The sequence below is a fragment of the Dermochelys coriacea genome, chromosome 8 (genome assembly GCF_009764565.3).
Source record: "Dermochelys coriacea isolate rDerCor1 chromosome 8, rDerCor1.pri.v4, whole genome shotgun sequence".
NCBI classification, from domain to species: Eukaryota; Metazoa; Chordata; order Testudines; family Dermochelyidae; genus Dermochelys; species Dermochelys coriacea.
The window spans coordinates 39357581-39372494 of record NC_050075.1 but is presented as its reverse complement, the minus strand read 5'-3'; the positions used below and the strand labels follow the sequence as shown (position 1 = coordinate 39372494).

At 62.4% G+C, this 14914-nt stretch overlaps 1 non-coding gene across 1 annotated transcript; it reads left to right on the top strand.

The window, feature by feature from the left end:
- Positions 1 to 1551: 1551 nt before the first annotated feature.
- LOC119860832 lies at positions 1552 to 1717 on the top strand. Its single transcript, XR_005294652.1, has one exon. It is a non-coding gene; the product is annotated as a U1 spliceosomal RNA (small nuclear RNA).
- Positions 1718 to 14914: the final 13197 nt, after the last annotated feature.

Here is a 14914-nt window from a genome sequence, read left to right as displayed (position 1 = left end):
ACTTTGAACATGTCTGGAAATAACGACTTTAAAAATGTATCATTCTGAAAACTAATTAAGCAGGGAGGTTGTGGCCAGCAGGAGAAGTGGCTTGTGAGTAACACAGCACTGGAAATGCTCTTGAGCTTTCCAAATTGGCAGAGAGTGCACTTGAATGTTTAACCCTACACATTCCTGTGGGCTCTGGGCCTCACAGGGCTGTGCTGGACCCCCAGAGACTCCAGCTTCTCATGCCCTGACAATTTTGTCTAGCTGCTGCTGGGGCTCGTCCCTTCCCACACCATGGGTAGCAGGTGCTGTGGGCTAATCTCCAACCTGGCTCTCAATCTTGCTTCCCCCATGAGGGGCCCATGGCATGCCCTACCCCACGGGCCTCCTGGGCACTAGGAGCATGGCACGCCCTGCTCCACAGGCCTCCCAGGCACTAAGAGCATGGCGTGCCCTGCCCCACGGGGCTCCCAGGCACTAGTAACATGGCACGCCCTCCCGGGGGCTTGCTGTTGGTAGGACTGTTCCCTATGGCTGGGCCTTTGTGTATGCATGCTCCCTGCCCAGAGTGCACCCACACATTGCTTCTGACCCCAGGACACTGCAGGTCCAAATCTGCATCAATCAGTGCTGAGTGTGGCAGGAGGGCTGCGGAGCTCAGATCTCCTTACCTCACTTTGGGCCCAGTCCTGGAGGGGAATCCAGTCCCAGAGTGCTGGATTGTGGCTGCTGCCACTGAGGGAAAGGCATGGCCAGCTCAGGGTCACCCAGCTACCCCAGCAGACCTCGTCGTAGGGAAAGTTCCAGGAGCAGGTGGGGGGCTGGGACCTTGCCCAGGAAGTCCAGGTTCATGGTTAGTCCTGGCTGAAGGCTCAGGGGAGGGGCTGGTGCTTGTTCTGACCCCGTTCGCCCTGTCCCATTTGGATGCCATGTCCATTGCCCTGGAGAGCGAATCTGGCAGTAGGCAGAGGAACCCCCTGGACCAGCATGAGGGCCCAGCACTGCAACCTGCTGTGGGCATGACAGGGCTCACAGCCTTGTCACTCCATCGCTTGTCATGCCAGCCCAGGGCACTGCTCCTAGCCCCACCAAGCCCCTGAGCAGCCCCTACCCGAGCTGCCCTGGGCATGGCAGGGAGACATGGCATTCACTGTACCCTCACCAGGGTGCAGGGCAGCGCTGGGATGGGCAGCACCCTCCCTGGTCCCCTTCTGGGATGCTAAACAGGAGGCTCTGGCCTGGTTCCTTGACCCACAACTCCCACCCTCTCTGCATGAGCTCCCCTCCATCCCAGCTAACGCTTCTGCCCCGCTCAACACAGCACCCCCTGCTGGGATAGGCTGGGGCTGGAGTTGCTGGGAGCCCCCACCAGACAGTGCTTTGTCCTGCTCCCCATGGCACCCCTTGCTGGGATAGGCTGGGGCTGGAGTAGCCAGGAGCTTCCCCCGCCCCAGTGCTCTGTCCTGCTCCCCATGGCGCCCCCTGGTGGGAGAAGCTGGGAGTGCAGGTGCTGGGCCTTGGGAGGTGGTTCCCACTTTGCAGCCGTTAGCATTCTCACCCTGGCTACTTACCTGGCAGGGGAGATACCATGATCACGAAGGTGGTTTTCCCAGGGTGAGACTCATCCATTGCACTGCGGGTGTGCTGACCCCTGCGATTTCCCCAAATGCGGGAAACTCGACTGCATAATTTGTAGAAGGGTGGTGTGGGGCATGTGTACAATAGCACCCAGCGCTGTGGTGTTTGTTTGCAGGTTTGATCAGCCCCCTGGAACGAGCCTGGAGTGTCTGTCTCCACACAAAGAGTGGCAATGGGGAGATGAAGGCCTGTGAAGGGGCTGTAATTACCTTCAAGTTCATAAATATGTAAAAATAAAAGTCGTCACTCTGCCGAGCCCACCAGCACCACGAGTGACCTTTCCCAAACAATGTGCGCTGGAGGCACAGTCACACGCCAGGCAGGCGTTGCCATGGCAAAGAAGGAGAGCAGAAAACACACTGCAATTAAAGAGGAAAAAAACCCAGCAGCCCCCGTTGGGCGGCACGGCCCTGCGCGCTGTTTGCCGTGGGAGCCACTCGCTCGGCTTTATTAAAGTGCCCTTTTGCACAGTGTAAATGTCAGCAGGATCTCACCTGCTTCATGCCGCCCACTGAGTTACTGGGGTGAAGCACAGGTTGGGCTGAGAGAGAGGGAACCAGCGCTGGAGCCCCACACTTTCCCGCGTGCACGCGTGTAATCAAAAGTGCAGGGGCAGGCACACATGTATGCACACATACAGGCAGAAGAGCCAGAGCAATATGCTCATGGCCCAGCTCCTCTGGGAACCCCTGGTGCCAGAGTCCAGTCAGGGTTTTACTGAGCACCTGGGCCAATAAGTCTGTCCATCACAAGCCCACGAAGGCATTCAGTGACCTACCTATGAATTCTCCCAGCCACTCCACAAAGCCATGTTCGCTAGTCATGGCAATGTCCTCCCTAGCCCTGCTCCTGAGACTCTCTCAGCCCAGCACTGAGTGACATTCTACCAGCCCTATTCCTGCGCCTCCATCCATCCCACCCCAACACTGAGAGACGTTCCCTCAGCCCTGCTCCTGAACCTCCAACCATCCCACCCAAGCACTGAGCGACGTTCCCCCAGCCCTGCTCCTGCACCTCCATCCATCCCACCCGAACACTGAGTGATGTTCCCTCAACCCTGCTCCTGCGCCTCCAACCATCCCACCCCAGCACTGGGCGACGTTCCATCAACCCTGCTCCTGCGCCTCCAACCATCCCACTCCAGCACTAGGCGACGTTCCCCCAGCACTGCTCCTGCACCTCCATCCATCCCACCCGAACACTGAGCAACGTTCCCCCAGCACTGCTCCTGCACCTCCATTCATCCCACCCCACCACTGAGCGACATTCCCTCAGCCCTGCTCCTGAACCTCCAACCATCCCATTCCATCACTGAGCGACGTTCCCTCGGCCCTCATCCGGCACCTCCATCCATCCCATCCCACCACTGAGCGACGTTCCCTCAACCCTGCTCCTGCACATCCAACCATCCCACCCCAGCACTGAGCGATATTCCCCCAGCCCTGCTCCTGCACTTCTATCCATCCCACCCCACCACTGAGCGACGTTCCCTCAGCCCTGCTCCTGCACTTCCATCCATCCCACCCCACCACTGAGCGACGTTCCCTCAGCCCTGCTCCTGCACCTCCATCCATCCCATCCCACCACTGAGCGACGTTCCCTCAACCCTGCTCCTGCACCTCCAACCATTCCACCCCAGCCCTGCTCCTGCACCTCTATACATCCCACCCCACCACTGAGCGACGTTCCCTCAGCCCTGCTCCTGCACCTCCATCCATCCCACCCCATCACTGAGCGATGTTCCCTCAGCCCGGCTCCTGCTCCTCCAACCATCCCACCCCAGCACTGAGCGACGTTCCCTCAGCCCTGCTCCTGCACCTCCATCCATCCCATCCCACCACTGAGCGACGTTCCCTCAACCCTGCTCCTGCACCTCCAACCATCCCACCCCACCACTGAGCGACGTTCCCTCAGCCCTGCTCCTGCACCTCTATCCATCCCATCCCACCACTGAGCGACGTTCCCTCAACCCTGCTCCTGCACCTCCAACCATCCCACCCCACCAATGAGCGATGTTCCCTCAGCCCGGCTCCTGCTCCTCCAACCATCCCACCCCAGCACTGAGCGACGTTCCCTCAGCCCTGCTCCTGCACCTCCATCCATCCCACCCCACCACTGAGCGACGTTCCCCCAGCCCTGCTCCTACACCTCCATCCATCCCACCCCACCACTGAGCGACGTTCCCTCAGCCCTGCTCCTGCACCTCCATCCATCCCACCCCACCACTGAGCGACGCTCCTCCAGCCCTGCTCCTGCACCTCCATCCATCCCACACCAGCACTGAGCGACGTTCCCTCAACCCTGCTCCTGCACATCCAATCATCCCACCCCAGCACTGAGCGATATTCCCCCAGCCCTGCTCCTGCACTTCTATCCATCCCACCCCACCACTGAGCGACGTTCCCTCAGCCCTGCTCCTGCACTTCCATCCATCCCACCCCACCACTGAGCGACGTTCCCTCAGCCCTGCTCCTGCACATCCAACCATCCCACCCCAGCACTGAGCGATATTCCCCCAGCCCTGCTCCTGCACTTCTATCCATCCCACCCCACCACTGAGCGACGTTCCCTCAGCCCTGCTCCCGCACTTCCATCCATCCCACCCCACCACTGAGCGACGTTCCCTCAGCCCTGCTCCTGCACCTCCATCCATCCCATCCCACCACTGAGCGACGTTCCCTCAACCCTGCTCCTGCACCTCCAACCATCCCACCCCAGCCCTGCTCCTGCACCTCTATCCATCCCACCCCACCACTGAGCGACGTTCCCTCAGCCCTGCTCCTGCACCTCCATCCATCCCACCCCATCACTGAGCGATGTTCCCTCAGCCCTGCTACTGCACCTCCAACAATCCCACCCCACCACTGAGCGACGTTCCCTCAGCCCTGCTCCTGCACCTCTATCCATCCCATCCCACCACTGAGCGACGTTCCCTCAACCCTGCTCCTGCACCTCCAACCATCCCACCCCACCACTGAGCGATGTTCCCTCAGCCCGGCTCCTGCTCCTCCAACCATCCCACCCCAGCACTGAGCGACGTTCCCACAGCCCTGCTCCTGCACCTCCATCCATCCCACCCCACCACTGAGCGACGTTCCCCCAGCCCTGCTCCTACACCTCCATCCATCCCACTCCACCACTGAGGGACGCTCCCCCACCCCTGCTCCTGCACCTCCATCCATCCCACCCCACCATTGAGCGACGTTCCCCCAGCCCTGCTCCTGAACCTCCAACCATCCCACTCCAGCACTGAGTGACGTTCCCTCGGCCCTCATCCGGCACCTCCATCCATCCCATCCCACCACTGAGCGACGTTCCCTCAACCCTGCTCCTGCACATCCAACCGTCCCACCCCAGCACTGAGCGATATTCCCCCAGCCCTGCTCCTGAACTTCTATCCATCCCACCCCACCACTGAGCGACGTTCCCTCAGCCCTGCTCCTACACCTCCATCCATCCCACCCCACCACTGAGCGACGCTCCCCCAGCCCTGCTCCTGCACCTCCATCCATCCCATCCCACCACTGAGCGACGTTCCCTCAACCCTGCTCCTGCACATCCAACCATCCCACCACAGCACTGAGCGATATTCCCCCAGCCCTGCTCCTGCACTTCTATCCATTCCACCCCACCGCTGAGCGATGTTCCCTCAGCCCTGCTCCTGCACCTCCATCCATCCCATCCCACCACTGAGCGACGTTCCCTCAACCCTGCTCCTGCACCTCCAACCATCCCACCCCAGCCCTCCTCCTGCACCTCTATCCATCCCACCCCACCACTGAGCGACGTTCCCTCAGCCCTGCTCCTGCACCTCCATCCATCCCACCCCATCACTGAGCGATGTTCCCTCAGCCCTGCTACTGCACCTCCAACAATCCCACCCCACCACTGAGCGACGTTCCCTCAGCCCTGCTCCTGCACCTCCATCCATCCCACCCCATCACTGAGCGATGTTCCCTCAGCCCCGCTACTGCACCTCCAACAATCCCACCCCACCACTGAGCAACGTTCCCTCAACCCTGCTCCTGCACCTCCAATCATCCCACCCCACCACTGAGCGATGTTCCCTCAGCCCGGCTCCTGCTACTCCAACCATCCCACCCCAGCACTGAGCGACGTTCCCTCAGCCCTGCTCCTGCACCTCCATCCATCCCACCCCACCACTGAGCGACGTTCCCCCAGCCCTACTCCTACACCTCCATCCATCCCACTCCACCACTGAGCGACGCTCCCCCAGCCCTGCTCCTGCACCTCCATCCATCCCACACCAGCACTGAGCGACGTTCCCTCAGCCCTGCTCCTACGCCTCCAACCATCCCACCCCAGCACTGAGCGACGTTCCCTCAGCCCTGCTCCTGCACCTCCATCCATCCCACCCCAGCACTGAGCGACGTTCCCCCAGCCCTGCTCCTGCACCTCCACCCATCCCACCCCACCATGAGCGACGTTCCCCCAGCCCTGCTCCTGCACCTCCATCCATCCCACCCCACCATTGAGCGACATTCCCCCAGCCCTGCTCCTGAACCTCCAACCATACCACTCCAGCACTGAGTGACATTCCCTCAGCCCTGCTCCTACGCCTCCAACCATCCCACCCCAGCACTGAGCGATGTTCCCTCAGCCCTGCTCCTGCACCTCCATCCATCCCACCCCGCCACTGAGCGACGTTCCCCCAGCCCTGCTCCTGCACCTCCATTCATCCCACCCCATCACTGAGCTACGTTCCTTCAACCCTGCTCCGGCGCCTCCATCCATCCCACCCCAGCACTGAGCAACGTTCCCCCAGCCCTGCTCCTGCGCCTCCATCCATCCCACCCCACCACTGAGCGATGTTCCCTAAGCCCTGCTCCTGAACCTCCAACCATCCCACCCCAGCCCTGCTCCTGCACCTCTATCCATCCCACCCCACCACTGAGCGACGTTCCCTCAGCCCTGCTCCTGCACCTCCATCCATCCCACCCCATCACTGAGCGATGTTCCCTCAGCCCTGCTACTGCACCTCCAACAATCCCACCCCACCACTAAGCGACGTTCCCTCAGCCCTGCTCCTGCACCTCTATCCATCCCATCCCACCACTGAGCGACGTTCCCTCAACCCTGCTCCTGCACCTCCAACCATCCCACCCCACCACTGAGCGATGTTCCCTCAGCCCGGCTCCTGCTCCTCCAACCATTCCACCCCACCACTGAGCGACGTTCCCCCAGCCCTGCTCCTACACCTCCATCCATCCCACTCCACCACTGAGCGACGCTCCCCCAGCCCTGCTCCTCCACCTCCATCCATCCCACACCAGCACTGAGCGACGTTCCCTCAGCCCTGCTCCTACGCCTCCATCCATCCCACCCCAGCACTGAGCGACGTTCCCCCAGCCCTGCTCCTGCACCTCCATCCATCCCACCCCACCATTGTGCGACGTTCCCCCAGCCCTGCTCCTGCACATCCAACCGTCCCACCCCAGCACTGAGCGATATTCCCCCAGCCCTGCTCCTGCACTTCTATCCATCCCACCCCACCACTGAGCGACGTTCCCTCAGCCCTGCTCCTACACCTCCATCCATCCCACTCCACCACTGAGCGACGCTCCCCCAGCCCTGCTCCTGCACCTCCATCCATCCCACACCAGCACTGAGCGACGTTCCCTCAACCCTGCTCCTGCACATCCAACCATCCCACCCCAGCAATGAGCGATATTCCCCCAGCCCTGCTCCTGCACTTCTATCCATTCCACCCCACCACGGAGCGACGTTCCCTCAGCCCTGCTCCTGCACTTCCATCCATCCCACCCCACCACTGAGCGATGTTCCCTCAGCCCTGCTCCTGCACCTCCATCCATCCCATCCCACCACTGAGCGACGTTCCCTCAACCCTGCTCCTGCACCTCCAACCATCCCACCCCAGCCCTGCTCCTGCACCTCTATCCATCCCACCCCACCACTGAGCGACGTTCCCTCAGCCCTGCTCCTGCACCTCCATCCATCCCACCCCATCACTGAGCGATGTTCCCTCAGCCCTGCTACTGCACCTCCAACAATCCCACCCCACCACTGAGCGACGTTCCCTCAGCCCTGCTCCTGCACCTCTATCCATCCCATCCCACCACTGAGCGACGTTCCCTCAACCCTGCTCCTGCACCTCCAACCATCCCACCCCACCACTGAGCGACGTTCCCTCAGCCCTGCTCCTGCACCTCCATCCATCCCACCCCAGCACTGAGTGACGTTCCCCCAGCCCTGCTCCTGCACCTCCACCCATCCCACCCCACCACTGAGCGACGTTCCCCCAGCCCTGCTCCTGAACCTCCAACCATCCCACTCCAGCACTGAGCGACGTTCCCTCAGCCCTGCTCCTACGCCTCCATCCATCCCACCCCACCATTGTGCGACGTTCCCCCAGCCCTGCTCCTGAACCTCCAACCATCCCACTCCAGCACTGAGTGACGTTCCCTCGGCCCTCATCCGGCACCTCCATCCATCCCATCCCACCACTGAGCGACGTTCCCTCAACCCTGCTCCTGCACATCCAACCGTCCCACCCCAGCACTGAGCGATATTCCCCCAGCCCTGCTCCTGCACTTCTATCCATCCCACCCCACCACTGAGTGACGTTCCCTCAGCCCTGCTCCTACACCTCCATCCATCCCACTCCACCACTGAGCGATGCTCCCCCAGCCCTGCTCCTGCACCTCCATCCATCCCACACCACCACTGAGCGACGTTCCCTCAACCCTGCTCCTGCACATCCAACCATCCCACCCCAGCACTGAGCGATATTCCCCCAGCCCTGCTCCTGCACTTCTATCCATTCCACCCCACCACTGAGCGACGTTCCCTCAGCCCTGCTCCTGCACTTCCATCCATCCCATCCCACCACTGAGCGACGTTCCCTCAACCCTGCTCCTGCACCTCCAACCATCCCACCCCAGCCCTGCTCCTGCACCTCTATCCATCCCACCCCACCACTGAGCGACGTTCCCTCAGCCCTGCTCCTGCAACTCCATCCATCCCACCCCATCACTGAGCGATGTTCCCTCAGCCCTGCTACTGCACCTCCAACAATCCCACCCCACCACTGAGCGACGTTCCCTCAGCCCTGCTCCTGCACCTCTATCCATCCCATCCCACCACTGAGCGACGTTCCCTCAACCCTGCTCCTGCACCTCCAACCATCCCACCCCACCACTGAGCGATGTTCCCTCAGCCCGGCTCCTGCTCCTCCAACCATCCCACCCCAGCACTGAGCGACGTTCCCTCAGCCCTGCTCCTGCACCTCCATCCATCCCACCCCACCACTGAGCGACGTTCCCCCAGCCCTGCTCCTACACCTCCATCCATCCCACTCCACCACTGAGCGACGCTCCCCCAGCCCTGCTCCTGCACCTCCATCCATCCCACACCAGCAATGAGCGACGTTCCCTCAGCCCTGCTCCTACGCCTCCAACCATCCCACCCCAGCACTGAGCGACGTTCCCTCAGCCCTGCTCCTGCACCTCCATCCATCCCACCCCAGCACTGAGTGACGTTCCCCCAGCCCTGCTCCTGCACCTCCACCCATCCCACCCCACCACTGAGCGACGTTCCCCCAGCCCTGCTCCTGCACCTCCATCCATCCCACCCCACCATTGAGCGACATTCCCCCAGCCCTGCTCCTGAACCTCCAACCATCCCACTCCAGCACTGAGTGACATTCCCTCAGCCCTGCTCCTACGCCTCCAACCATCCCACCCCAGCACTGAGCGATGTTCCCTCAGCCCTGCTCCTTCACCTCCATCCATCCCACCCCGCCACTGAGCTACGTTCCTTCAACCCTGCTCCGGCGCCTCCATCCATCCCACCCCAGCACTGAGCACCGTTCCCCCAGCCCTGCTCCTGCGCCTCCATCCATCCCACCCCACCACTGAGCGATGTTCCCTCAGCCCTGCTCCTGTACCTCCAACCATCCCAATCCAGCACTGAGCGACGTTCCCCCAGCTCTACTCCTGAACCTCCAACCATCCCACCCCAGCACTGAGCGACGTTCCCTCAGCCCTGCTCCTGCTCCTCCAACCATCCCACCCCAGCACTGAGCGACGTTCCCTCAGCCCTGCTCCTGCACCTCCATCCATCCCACCCCACCACTGAGCGACGTTCCCCCAGCCCTGCTCCTACACCTCCATCCATCCCACTCCACCACTGATGGACGCTCCTCCAGCCCTGCTCCTGCACCTCCATCCATCCCACACCAGCACTGAGCGACGTTCCCTCAGCCCTGCTCCTACGCCTCCAACCATCCCACCCCAGCACTGAGCGACGTTCCCTCAGCCCTGCTCCTGCACCTCCATCCATCCCACCCCAGCACTGAGCGACGTTCCCTCAGCCCTGCTCCTGCACCTCCATCCATCCCACCCCACCACTGAGCGACGTTCCCCCAGCCCTGCTCCTACACCTCCATCCATCCCACCCCACCACTGAGCGACGTTCCCTCAGCCCTGCTCCTCCACCTCTATCCATCCCATCCCACCACTGAGCGACGTTCCCTCAACCCTGCTCCTGCACCTCCAACCATCCCACCCCACCACTGAGCGATGTTCCCTCAGCCCGGCTCCTGCTCCTCCAACCATCCCACCCCAGCACTGAGCGACGTTCCCTCAGCCCTGCTCCTGCACCTCCATCCATCCCACACCAGCACTGAGCGACGTTCCCTCAACCCTGCTCCTGCACATCCAATCATCCCACCCCAGAACTGAGCGATATTCCCCCAGCCCTGCTCCTGCACTTCTATCCATCCCACCCCACCACTGAGCGACGTTCCCTCAGCCCTGCTCCTGCACTTCCATCCATCCCACCCCACCACTGAGCGACGTTCCCTCAGCCCTGCTCCTGCACATCCAACCATCCCACCCCAGCACTGAGCGATATTCCCCCAGCCCTGCTCCTGCACTTCTATCCATCCCACCCCACCACTGAGCGACGTTCCCTCAGCCCTGCTCCTGCACTTCCATCCATCCCACCCCACCACTGAGCGACGTTCCCTCAGCCCTGCTCCTGCACCTCCATCCATCCCATCCCACCACTGAGCGACGTTCCCTCAACCCTGCTCCTGCACCTCCAACCATCCCACCCCAGCCCTGCTCCTGCACCTCTATCCATCCCACCCCACCACTGAGCGACGTTCCCTCAGCCCTGCTCCTGCACCTCCATCCATCCCACCCCATCACTGAGCGATGTTCCCTCAGCCCTGCTACTGCACCTCCAACAATCCCACCCCACCACTAAGCGACGTTCCCTCAGCCCTGCTCCTGCACCTCTATCCATCCCATTCCACCACTGAGCGACGTTCCCTCAACCCTGCTCCTTCACCTCCAACCATCCCACCCCACCACTGAGCGATGTTCCCTCAGCCCGGCTCCTGCTCCTCCAACCATCCCACCCCAGCACTGAGCGACGTTCCCTCAGCCCTGCTCCTGCACCTCCATCCATCCCACCCCACCACTGAGCGACGTTCCCCCAGCCCTGCTCCTACACCTCCATCCATCCCACTCCACCACTGAGCGACGCTCCCCCAGCCCTGCTCCTGCACCTCCATCCATCCCACCCCACCATTGAGCGACGTTCCCCCAGCCCTGCTCCTGAACCTCCAACCATCCCACTCCAGCACTGAGTGACGTTCCCTCGGCCCTCATCCGGCACCTCCATCCATCCCATCCCACCACTGAGCGACGTTCCCTCAACCCTGCTCCTGCACATCCAACCGTCCCACCCCAGCACTGAGCGATATTCCCCCAGCCCTGCTCCTGCACTTCTATCCATCCCACCCCACCACTGAGCGACGTTCCCTCAGCCCTGCTCCTACACCTCCATCCATCCCACTCCACCACTGAGCGACGCTCCCCCAGCCCTGCTCCTGCACCTCCATCCATCCCACACCAGCACTGAGCGACGTTCCCTCAACCCTGCTCCTGCACATCCAACCATCCCACCCCAGCACTGAGCGATATTCCCCCAGCCCTGCTCCTGCACTTCTATCCATTCCACCCCACCACTGAGCGACGTTCCCTCAGCCCTGCTCCTGCACTTCCATCCATCCCACCCCACCACTGAGCGATGTTCCCTCAGCCCTGCTCCTGCACCTCCATCCATCCCATCCCACCACTGAGCGACGTTCCCTCAACCCTGCTCCTGCACCTCCAACCATCCCACCCCAGCCCTGCTCCTGCACCTCTATCCATCCCACCCCACCACTGAGCGACGTTCCCTCAGCCCTGCTCCTGCACCTCCATCCATCCCACCCCATCACTGAGCGATGTTCCCTCAGCCCTGCTACTGCACCTCCAACAATCCCACCCCACCACTGAGCGACGTTCCCTCAGCCCTGCTCCTGCACCTCTATCCATCCCATCCCACCACTGAGCGACGTTCCCTCAACCCTGCTCCTGCACCTCCAACCATCCCACCCCACCACTGAGCGACGTTCCCTCAGCCCTGCTCCTGAACCTCCATCCATCCCACCCCATCACTGAGCGATGTTCCCTCAGCCCTGCTACTGCACCTCCATCCATCCCACCCCACCACTGAGCGACGTTCCCTCAGCCCTGCTCCTGCACCTCTATCCATCCCATCCCACCACTGAGCGACGTTCCCTCAACCCTGCTCCTGCACCTCCAACCATCCCACCCCAGCCCTGCTCCTGCACCTCTATCCATCCCACCCCACCACTGAGCGACGTTCCCTCAGCCCTGCTCCTGCACCTCCATCCATCCCACCCCATCACTGAGCGATGTTCCCTCAGCCCTGCTACTGCACCTCCAACAATCCCACCCCACCACTGAGCGACGTTCCCTCAGCCCTGCTCCTGCACCTCTATCCATCCCATCCCACCACTGAGCGACGTTCCCTCAACCCTGCTCCTGCACCTCCAACCATCCCACCCCACCACTGAGCGATGTTCCCTCAGCCCGGCTCCTGCTCCTCCAGCCATCCCACCCCAGCACTGAGCGACGTTCCCTCAGCCCTGCTCCTGCACCTCCATCCATCCCACCCCACCACTGAGCGACGTTCCCCCAGCCCTGCTCCTACACCTCCATCCATCCCACTCCACCACTGAGCGACGCTCCCCCAGCCCTGCTCCTGCACCTCCATCCATCCCACACCAGCACTGAGCGACGTTCCCTCAGCCCTGCTCCTACGCCTCCAACCATCCCACCCCAGCACTGAGCGACGTTCCCTCAGCCCTGCTCCTGCACCTCCATCCATCCCACCCCAGCACTGAGCAACGTTCCCCCAGCCCTGCTCCTGCACCTCCACCCATCCCACCCCACCACTGAGCGACGTTCCCCCAGCCCTGCTCCTGCACCTCCATCCATCCCACCCCACCATTGAGCGACATTCCCCCAGCCCTGCTCCTGAACCTCCAACCATCCCACTCCAGCACTGAGTGACATTCCCTCAGCCCTGCTCCTACGCCTCCAACCATCCCACCCCAGCACTGAGCCATGTTCCCTCAGCCCTGCTCCTGCACCTCCATCCATCCCACCCCGCCACTGAGCGACGTTCCCCCAGCCCTGCTCCTGCACCTCCATTCATCCCACCCCACCACTGAGCTACGTTCCTTCAACCCTGCTCCGGCGCCTCCATCCATCCCACCCCAGCACTGAGCAACGTTCCCCCAGCCCTGCTCCTGCGCCTCCATCCATCCCACCCCACCACTGAGCGATGTTCCCTCAGCCCTGCTCCTGTACCTCCAACCATCCCAATCCAGCACTGAGCGACGTTCCCCCAGCTCTACTCCTGAACCTCCAACCATCCCACCCCAGCACTGAGCGACGTTCCCTCAGCCCTGCTCCTGCACCTCCATCCATCCCATCCCACCACTGAGCGACGTTCCCTCAACCCTGCTCCTGCACCTCCAACCATCCCACCCCAGCCCTGCTCCTGCACCTCTATCCATCCCACCCCACCACTGAGCGACGTTCCCTCAGCCCTGCTCCTGCACCTCCATCCATCCCACCCCATCACTGAGCGATGTTCCCTCAGCCCTGCTACTGCACCTCCAACAATCCCACCCCACCACTGAGCGACGTTCCCTCAGCCCTGCTCCTGCACCTCTATCCATCCCATCCCACCACTGAGCGACGTTCCCTCAACCCTGCTCCTGCACCTCCAACCATCCCACCCCACCACTGAGCGATGTTCCCTCAGCCCGGCTCCTGCTCCTCCAACCATCCCACCCCAGCACTGAGCGATGTTCCCTCAGCCCTGCTCCTGCACCTCCATCCATCCCACCCCACCACTGAGCGACGTTCCCCCAGCCCTGCTCCTACACCTCCATCCATCCCACTCCACCACTGAGCGACGCTCCCCCAGCCCTGCTCCTGCACCTCCATCCATCCCACACCAGCACTGAGCGACGTTCCCTCAGCCCTGCTCCTACGCCTCCAACCATCCCACCCCAGCACTGAGCGACGTTCCCCCAGCCCTGCTCCTGCACCTCCATCCATCCCGCCCCACCATTGTGCGACGTTCCCCCAGCCCTGCTCCTGAACCTCCAACCATCCCACTCCAGCACTGAGTGACGTTCCCTCGGCCCTCATCCGGCACCTCCATCCATCCCATCCCACCACTGAGCGACGTTCCCTCAACCCTGCTCCTGCACATCCAACCGTCCCACCCCAGCACTGAGCGATATTCCCCCAGCCCAGCTCCTGCACTTCTATCCATCCCACCCCACCACTGAGCGACGTTCCCTCAGCCCTGCTCCTACACCTCCATCCATCCCACTCCACCACTGAGCGACGCTCCCCCAGCCCTGCTCCTGCACCTCCATCCATCCCACACCAGCACTGAGCGACGTTCCCTCAACCCTGCTCCTGCACATCCAACCATCCCACCCCAGCACTGAGCGATATTCCCCCAGCCCTGCTCCTGCACTTCTATCCATTCCACCCCACCACTGAGCAACGTTCCCTCAGCCCTGCTCCTGCACTTCCATCCATCCCACCCCACCACTGAGCGATGTTCCCTCAGCCCTGCTCCTGCACCTCCATCCATCCCATCCCACCACTGAGCGACGTTCCCTCAACCCTGCTCCTGCACCTCCAACCATCCCACCCCAGCCCTGCTCCTGCACCTCTATCCATCCCACCCCACCACTGAGCGACGGTCCCTCAGCCCTGCTCCTGCACCTCCATCCATCCCACCCCATCACTGAGCGATGTTCCCTCAGCCCTGCTACTGCACCTCCAACAATCCCACCCCACCACTGAGCGACGTTCCCTCAACCCTGCTCCTGCACCTCCAACCATCCCACCCCACC